The 10027-nt window shown below is 41.4% G+C and overlaps 1 long non-coding RNA gene across 1 annotated transcript in view; it reads left to right on the forward strand.

The window, feature by feature from the left end:
* The window catches only part of LOC138473814 (uncharacterized), a 199222-nt gene extending 191518 nt beyond the window's left edge, over positions 1–7704 (forward strand). Inside the window, exon 4 of the long non-coding RNA XR_011268933.1 lies at positions 7319–7704. This is a non-coding gene — a long non-coding RNA (uncharacterized lncRNA). The remainder of the gene's footprint in view (positions 1–7318) is intronic.
* Positions 7705–10027: the final 2323 nt, after the last annotated feature.

Genomic DNA, 10027 nt, shown 5'->3' on the forward strand with positions numbered 1-10027 from the left:
TTGAGGCAGACCTGATTTCCTAGTGTCAGGTGAAACATACCAGAGGGGCCTCACTGTCAATTGCCAAAATATTCTGATGGTCTATGCTGGCACTGTGACATTAATTAATTATTTCATTATTCAAAGTGAGTATAAACATCCCCCAATATAATTAGATATAAGGCTGCATGTTATGTCCATGGGGTAGGAGGAAGCAGGGGAAGGGTAGAAGGGGGGGTGCACTAGTGAACAATCATCCCAAACCATGCTTTAACATTTTAGTTTTAAATTCAACATTACTTTCTAACTACATTTAAAGCCAATAGAAATCTAATTAATTATAGAACAAATATCATTTTTCCTGTGCACAGCATGCAATGGCTAATAAACTATTCCCAACAGATTAGGAATATTATATTCTAGCTTGTTAATGTGAGAAGTAGCCTGATTTCACTGGATTCAAAGCTGTGTGAGATTACACTTAAGTAAGAACAAATAGCATTGTTCTGCCTTTCTCTCTGCTGTTTGTGCAGTGTAGTACAAATAACGTTTCCCTGTGCAGACAGAGCAATATTTTTTTAAATCATAGATAGATAAACTGCACACTGTGCTTTTTACACGTCTAGTCTGACACTGGATTTGTGTAATGGTGTAGAACATCCACATTTCCATGATTGATTTATAAATTATGAACTGTGAAGTCCATAGAAATTTAAAAAGACATACTGGGTTTAAAAGAAGCTTAGTTGGGCCATTTCCATTTCCACAGAAAAGCTGCAATTTCAAGTGAACGCTAAAATGTCACCAATGACATTATGTCAAAGTGGGTGGAACCCAAATTAGATGCTACCAAATCATCCAAGGGATTTGGGAGGGATAGTTGTCCTTTCAAAAAATCATAATTGTGGGTGGGTACATTGGGATTCATTAAAAGGCACTGTGAGGAATTGCAATCCGGCAAAGGTGCAACACCCTGGCTTTTTTATGTATTAACTTAATTACTGCTACTTTTCATCTGATATCTCATCCCGCTTAGAAGTGCCACAACAATTTTAAACTGTTTTTATAGTTTTGGATGTTTCCCCTTTTTCTCAGCATCTGGCATCCACAGATATTTTTCCTGACTATTGATAGGGTTCAATCCAAGTAAGCCTCCCATTTCTTATCTTCATTTCTTCTGCTTTGGACTTTAAAGTCTAGTCTTCTAGGACACTGTGTTGACAATGGCAGTGGCCAATTTACCCTGCCACTGAAGATGACCAGACTCACTAACCTCTTTGCACTGTTCATTATATTCTGCATGTATACATGCAGCAATTTATCCAGTATGAGCTAATCACAGAACTCAGAGGCAAGAGTAACAATGCAGACTCAAATCAAGTATCATGTATTGATCAGCATCCAAGTAGTATTACAATATTTACTTTTTATAATATAATATATAATATAACATAATATAATATAATACAACATTGGTATGCCTGTGAATGAACAGTAGCCTTTTTTGACATTTTGAAAACATATTTCACCCCATTCAGACCACCTCTCATCCACTTTTTGGTTGTTTTATGGATGGCACTTGTGTAATGTTCTCTTTTTCAAACTTTTTTTAGTGTGCTGTCTGTGGTGTTGCTTGAATGTCTGCAAAAAAACATTTTGACCTTCCTTACATTTCCTTATTGACCAATCATCTCCTTACATAATGTTGACAAACACAATACGCTTATCTAATTGGTTGAGAAATATCTGTGCACCCGAACACCTGGAAGTATATGTCCATGGACCAAACGCAGCTATCTCAAATTTTATTTTACCTACTTATTGGCAATGGTTTAACACCAAATTTGTAAAAGCAAATTTCTTCACTACTTCTCACAAACTTTTGGTGCAAATCTATCTTGTGGTTCGGGCTGTAGGCATCACAGAAATGTACTCTATTGCAAGTGAATGGATTTTCCAAAAATGCTGAGACCTCCCTAATTAGTTTGCCCTCTGCACCACACAAAAAATGCAGTCGTTCTATTTTTTTTGGTAAGGTTACAGGCAGATCTGGTACCCAGAAAGTGCTCTGTCATTGGAGATTTAACCATAATTGCAGCGTTACTAAAGTTGACACAGTAATATATTGGGATCTAAAATGAATTGCTCAGTTGAATGAGAATGTATAGATACATGTGGCAAATGAATAAGCATTTTAAGCAAAGTGGCTATACACAAGAAATAATAAACACCATTAAAATGAAAGTGCACTGTTGAGGACAAAAGAGCAAGCGTCTGTACCAAATAACGGCAGATATGATATTAAATGGCATTTATAATGAGCCTATGCACAAGTTTTTCAAGGTGCGACAAGGCAAGGGAGGGGGAACAGAGGGAAGACAGAGACAGTGATCTTACTAGACCAGGTGACATTGAGATCACACAAGTTCAGGGGACGGGGAGGGGGAAAGTGCAGGAGGAAAGGGGGAAGGGGCAGTGCAGTACATAGGATAAATAGCAAAATAAATAAAACAATGAATAAAAAGTGCAGCCAGCTGGTGGGAAGTGCAAGGGTAAGTCCAGACATCAGGTGTCAAGTGCTGGTAGGGGGCTGTAGAGATACAGAAACAGCCCCGTCTGTAAGGGTTGCCAGGGGGGCAGTGCAGGTGTGCAACTGGCGGGGAGGGGACCTGGGCCCAAAATCAGTTTCAGTTTCAGCCAGGAGATCAGCAGGGGAGAGCAGGAGAGAAAGCAGAAGGAAAGAGGACGGTCTTGAGGTGCTTCCGGAACCGGAGATGATTCTCCTCAAGTTTCAGAGAGGCAGGGAGGCTGTTCCAGAGGGAGGCCCCAGCCGAACAAAGAGATCTACCACCAACTCGCTGCTTGGAGAAGCGACTGACCCTGAGGGAGTTTGAGGGGGATGAGCGAAGACCTCAAGCGAGAAGGAAGATATTTAGGAAGAGAGAGTTGAAGATATTGAGGACCCAGGCTGCAGAAGTCATTGTGAACCATGCAGATGGTTTTGAACTTAATCCTCGCCACCACTGGAAGCCAGTGCAGAGATTTCAGTACTGGAGAGATACGATCCCTGGGCTTGAGGCCAAGGGCAAGTATCACAGTCCTGTTTTGGATGATTTGCAGAGGGTGGAGAGTACAGGCAGGCAGATTTAGAATGAAGCTGTTGCAGTAGTCCAGCCTAGGTAGAACCAGAGCTCTGGAGACAGTGAGCTTCTGGGGGAAGGAGAGGAAAGGAGGAATACCTCTGAGGAGGTGCAGCCACAGATGTGTCACTACCTTTAGACAACAATATTCCAAGTCTACTGGTATTCTAAGTAAACATCGGAATTTTGCAACACAATATTGCATTGCTTTCATTGATTCAAGAAAAACCACAGATTGGTTTCAAATAGAGTCAAAGCGTAGTAGATATTATAATGCAGCAATCACTGCACAATAGTTAAATTCAGTATGAAGTACCATAGGAAACCCGAAAAATGAATTGAAATTAACTTTTGACTCATACAATGGATTTGACTGAAAGTATACAAACAAAGGTGTGCTTGCGGGGCCCCCAGACTGGACATTTTGGGAAAGATCTGTTAAAAACTTAAAGACGTTTTTAAGAAAACCAAAAAAAAAAACGTTTCGGCCTAGTCCCCCTTAATTTTCCCATGGAGTAAAAGGAGCAATTTTTGGTGGAGCACACAGTGAAAAGCACTGTATGGAATGGGACCAGGTACGAAACAACTTGGGCTGGAAGCGTTGGCTCAATTTCCGGTGGGTGGGGGTCTGAGGTTATTGCATCTATACGTTTTTCAAATATTTGATAGTGAAGGGGATGCCCCTTTCGCTCAAACCTACAGTGATTTCTCCCACGGTGCTTTGCAGCACAGAGGCTGACAGGATTTTCAGAAATGAAGAAACAGCCATGTTTTCACAAATTTCTTTTGCAAATAATGTTTGACTTGCTTGGGGGATTTGGATGAAATTTTCAAAACAAAAAGTTTGTCAAGGATCCCCCAAACTGCACATTACGTTAAAAAAATTGAAACATTATTAAGAAAACAAAACACTACAGTTTAGCAGTTTTCAGCCCATTAATGGGCCCATAGAAAAAAAGTGTAGTTTGTGAGCAGCCATAGAGCAGAAATCTCTAGGCAGATTTGGACCAAATAAGAAACAACTTGGGGATAAAGCGTTGATTTAAATGTCTTGACTGGTTTGGGGTAAATCCATCCAGGAGTTTTAAAGACATTTGACAGAAAAGTGGGTGTCCCTTCTCCTTAAAAACTTTATATCGGCCTTGGTGCTTTTGACAGCAGAGAGGCTGAGCGAGGTTAATAACATTTCACTAACTGGTTGAGTCGGATGACATTTTTCAAACATTTGATCAAGAGCCCAGCTTTGGAGTGCCTCACTGCAGGATACTCCCCCCATTTCTCCATTGTGGGATTAGGCGTGAGCTTTTTCCTTGCTAACCTGATGACTACATCTACCAGAAGCCCTTGCAGCAGAAATCATCATTGATTATCATCACCTGCACTTGCTGTGACCTGCAAGTTAAGACAGCCTCCCTGATGACGTGTATTAGCACAGAAATGGGTCGGAGGAGAACACCAGTGGCTTAGAGGTTGTGCAAGGAACTGGAGTGCGCCCCTCTCCTCGTTTTGCCATGTTTCCAGGATTTTGAAGGGTGGAATCTTCAAGACCTGATAGGGTGCTGCACCAGGGTGATACATGTCCGGCTTTGGAGTGCCTCACTGCAGGCTACTCCCCCCTTTCTCCATTGTGGGATTGGGCGTGAGCTTTTTCCTTGCTAACCTGATGACTACATCTACCAGAAGCCCTTGCAGCAGAAATCATCATTGATTATCATCACCTGCACTTGCCGTGAGCTGCAAGTTAAGACAGCCTCCCTGATGACGTGTATTAGCACAGAAACCGGTCGGAGGAGAACACCAGTGGCTTAGAAGGTTGTGCAGGGAACTGGAGTGTGCCCCTCTCCTCGTTTTGCCATATTTCCAGGATTTTGAAGGGTGGAATCTTCAAGACCTGACAGGGTGCTGCACCAGGGTGATACATGCCCGGCTCTGGAGTGCCTCACTGGAGGCTACTCCCCCCCTTCCTCCATCGTGGGATTGGGCGTGAGCTTTTTCCTTGCTAACCTGATGACTACATCAACCAGAAGCCCTTGCAGCAGAAATCATCATTGATTATCATCACCTGCACGTGCTGTGAGCTGCAAGTTAAGACAGCCTCCCTGATGATGTGTATTAGCACAGAAAACGGTCGGAGGAGAACACCAGTGGCTTAGAAGGTTATGCAGGGAACTGGAGTGCGCCCCTCTCCTCGTTTGCCATATATATATATATATATATATATTCAGTAAGAAAACTTTGTTAACGGGACATTATGGTTAAGTTGCGCAACTAAAAACCTATGAAATTCAGTGAAAAAACTTTGTTAAAGGGACGTTATGGTTCCAAGTAAAACCGAAAAACCCCTGAAATTCGCCAGTTACGGTAAGCTAAGCAACCATAACTCGTGCCACCACCGTGCACTGCTAAGCCTAACCCCCAGGACATCAAAGATGACATCACAAATGTCATTGATGACATCACTGATGACATCACATGTCTGACTCCCCCTTTTTTCCTTTCCTGGCATATCTAGGGCACATGATTTTCTTCAGTAACAGTCAGGAACTAAAAATTGCAAATTACTATATTCGTAGACTTATCCTTCAAGTATGGTCTTAGAATAATTCCCTTATGGTCCAGTCATATCATATGAAACATATACATAGGAGAAGTCACAACCTTGAAAGACAGCAATCCTTTTTGTGCATTAAAATTATCAGTAGATTTATCAGCACTTCTGATACTTTTGATGTTTTTTTTATTACTGTACTTTCCCTGTATATGTTCATATTTTTATATGTTGTACTCACACTATTTTCCTTAGGATCCAGACACATCATGTGATATATATATATAGATAGGGTAAGTAACAGCTCTGAAACAGAGCAATCATTTCTCTGCATAAAGGTAATCAGTTAGGTTATGAACACGCTCTGCTACTATTGCTGTTTCTTTTTCTTACTTCAATTCCCTTGCATATAGTCATATTTGTATGTGGTGTTGTCTCTTTGTGATTTGTCTATAATAATGCAATTATGTAGTAAGTGGGTTTTATTACCTACTTATCACAAGTTTTACTGTACGCAAAACTCTAATATGAAAACAATTATCATTTCACTATTCAACATGGCAAGCTTATGAATATTGCACCTCCATCATGTATGCTGCACACAATGCCTATGTTTCTACATGAGTACCTTAGTATACTGGATTGAAGTTAATAATGAATGCTATTTATATCAATGCATAGCTTAATGCACTGGTTAGCACTTGATATTTATTCCAATAATCTTTCACACTTTTTTTTATTAACATTACACTAAGAATCCCTTGTACAGACTTTTCATGAAAGGTAAATGCACATGTGATGTCATCAGTGATGTCATCAATGACATTTGTGATGTCATCTTTGATGTCCTGGGTGTTAGGCTTAGCAGTGCACGATGGTGGTGCGAGTTATGGTTGATTAGCTTACCATAACTAGCGAATTTCAGGGGGTTTTCGGTTTTACTTGGAACCATAACGCCCCTTTAACAAACTTTTTTTCATTAGCACGCAGACAATATACAAAGATGGAGTGTAAAAAGCAATTTCTCAGGCTTTACACAGAAATTTGCAAAGTAAGAATTTATGCTTGTTCACAGTGAAGGTCAGCTGCTTCCATTTTTTGCTCGCAGGCCGGAGTGGCCCACGACTCGCACTATAAGGTTCTATTGTTTTTTTACCTTGACAGACAGGGATCGTGCCAAAAGACTTCTTTTGAAGGAGGAGTGCAAAAACGTAAGAGACGATAAGGATGAAATTTCTGAAACGAAACCACTTTTATATATTATATCACTATGAGAAAGATCGTTGGCACAGACAGAGTCGTATTTAGGGACTGCATTACGCGTAGACAATGGAAAATGCCAATATAATGTAAGTTACCCTTTAGATTATTTTATACCGGAATATAATAACAATAGCGTGGCGTTAAAGCCTGGTTAAGTTGTACTTGTTCGTTCAATGTGGCATATTGTTTTGTACCATCACCGCCGAAGTGGTCGCCCGGTGCTCAGACGGCTCCGTAAAAGGCATAGGAGAGAGGGTGGGTTAGTGGGAATAAGTTAACATACTCCGTTGCACTATCCTCGCTAGCAAATAGTTTCACGCCCTAATAAACAAAATGAATATTTTTAATGAAGTTCGGCTCGTGAGACTAATTTATGTTTTTAAAACAGGTACATCCTGCCCTACTGTCAATGCCACGAGTTTCAGACCACGGCCGACGGATTTTTTAACTGCCAGGTGCAGCTACTTCTAAACAACTTCATGACCCTCACCATTTTATGGGACAATTGCCAAAGACCAATATGCCCTTACGCGGTACTAGCGGCTAGAAGCAACATACCAACCATTATGGTGGTCTAATGCCTCATTGTTGGAACAGCCTTCCGATTATCAGTGTGACCATAGTGCTTCTTTTATCATAAACCAACATCCTGTGTACCGCAAAGGAACAGCGCGTGACTCAAGATGAACTTTTGCGGATCGACAGCAAAGACAAATGCAAATCGCTGAATATTCTCTAAACATTTGATGTCAAATAAAAGTACTTAGGAAATGTACAATCTTGCTGTTTGCTTTTAAATCACAGTTTCATATTCCGAATTGTGGCGCGCTGTGTTGTGAGATGATCTGTATTGTTTTCCGGGTTCTGTGTAAAGTCGCGTAGGACTGGAGACGACTGGGATTTATGCGGTACTAGCGGCTAGAAGCAACACCCCAACCATTATGGTGGTCTAATGCCTCGTTGTTGGAACAGCCTTCCGATTATCAGTGCGACCATAGTGCTTCTTTTATCATAAACCAACACCCTGTGTACCGCAAAGGAACAGCGCATGACTCAAGATGAGCTTTTGCGGATCGACAGCAAAGACAAATGCAAATCGCTGAATATTCTCTAAACATTTGATGTCAAATAAAAGTACTTTACGAAATGTACAATCTTGCTGTTTGCTTTTAAATCACAGTTTCATATTCCAAATTGTGGCGCGCTGTGTTGTGAGATGATCTGTGTTGTTTTCCTGGTTCTGTGTAAAGTCGCGTAGGACTGGAGACGACTGGGCGCGTTTGGCTACGCACCCTGTAATGTCACGGAGAGAGATGGGGAATATGAATGCTTTGATAATGTCAGGCTTAGGGGCGGGAGATATGATTTAGTGTCGCAAAAGCAGGTCAGCCAGGTCGATGGGGCAAATGATAGGATTATCACATAATGTCGGCGCACAGCAGCCTTATTTATCGTTTGTTTAGTGGACAAAAAGTCAGGTAAGACCCATAGGAAATTGTAATGTCAACGGACATAATGTGGGTTCTTAGAACACTTTCAACCTGACAACGAACAATACGAACAGCGTTCTCAGAACACCCCCATTTTGTTTAATTGCAAACATTACCTCCACGTCCACTCTTCCTCGTCCCAGTACTTACTTCATGAGGCCCCACCTCCGACACAGGACCTTCTTCTATTTCTTTATATTCCTATAACTCCTCCCCCAAATCCACATCACTCAGTTTCATATTACCAAGCCGGAGCATGGGACCTTCCCCGCAGGGAGGGTGAGGAGGGTTGTCAGTACTGTGACGAGGAAGAGTAGGACTAGGAGTAATGAAGACTACCGGTAAGTAATCAGAGCATTTCAGGACACCGCAAGTGTTCTTAGAACACATTCAACTTGGCAGAGTACAATATGGACAGCGTCCTCAGGACACCCCCATTTCGTTTATGTACGAACATTTAAGGACACCGTGAGTGTTCTTAGCTCAATTTTAGCTTGCTTGCGAACAAAACGGACACATACTCCGTCCTCAGAACACCCCACCAGTTAGTTTATATAGAACATTTCAGAACAGCCGTGTTGTCCGCAGACAAATCGAACACAACAAAAGTGTCTAGCATATAAAAAAAAACAGAACATTGAACCTATCTCATACTCCCCCACCCTCCCGAAACACTCTTACACACCAACACACTCCACTAAATACAATTTTTAATCCAAGTTTCACCGCGCTGTCCGCGGTCTTCGCCCAATGCAAGATGGCGGGCGCCACAGAAAATCTGACGCGCTTCACGCACCACGCCGTCCAATAGCAAACACATTGCATGTCCTCGGACATCACACAAGCCACTCGGCCAATCAGGGCACTGTCCGCGGAGCGAACCGGGATGTCCGTCCGCGGAGCGAACGGAGATATCACTAATTTTTTTGCCTTACATTTTGGTCATTTAAAAAAAAATTACTGGACGGATTTACACCAAATTTACAAAAGCACGCTTTCGGGATCAAGCCCCCACTCCTGCTGCAAATTTGGTGTAAATCTGTCCAGCGGTTTGTGCTGTCGGCGTGCGCAAAGTTTTTTCCCATTATGTCTATGGGAAAAAACAAAAGTTTAGGGACCCCACCTATAACTTTGCCCCTCCTGGACCAAACCTCTCCAGACTTTGCAAAATAATTCAGAGTGGGCCATATACTTTTTTTGCAAAGTTTGGTGAGGATTTGTCCAGAGGGAGCGAAGTTATAAGCCACCCAAAAAATGCTCTTCCTATGGAAACACCAACTTAACCATAACTACATGGACGCTACCGCGTCCACGTTATATATATATATATATATATATATATATATATATATATATATATATATATATATATATATATATACACACAGTTATTATGTGGCCCCAAAAGTCACAGAAGGTTGGCATGTGGCACAGGTATAATATGTAGGATGGTTTTGTAATTATATAATTTGGAAATTGAGACCATGAAGTGGAAGTTTTTTAATAGCGTCCATATGGATTGTAATACAGCATTTTCCATCCAGGGTCTAATTTACCCTTGTCCAAAACCCTACCTTAGGAGCATTATTACAAAGGTTTTGAGAATT

The sequence above is a fragment of the Ambystoma mexicanum genome, chromosome 8, assembly GCF_040938575.1.
Source record: "Ambystoma mexicanum isolate Mex_15411 chromosome 8, UKY_AmexF1_1, whole genome shotgun sequence".
Classification (NCBI taxonomy): domain Eukaryota; kingdom Metazoa; phylum Chordata; class Amphibia; order Caudata; family Ambystomatidae; genus Ambystoma; species Ambystoma mexicanum.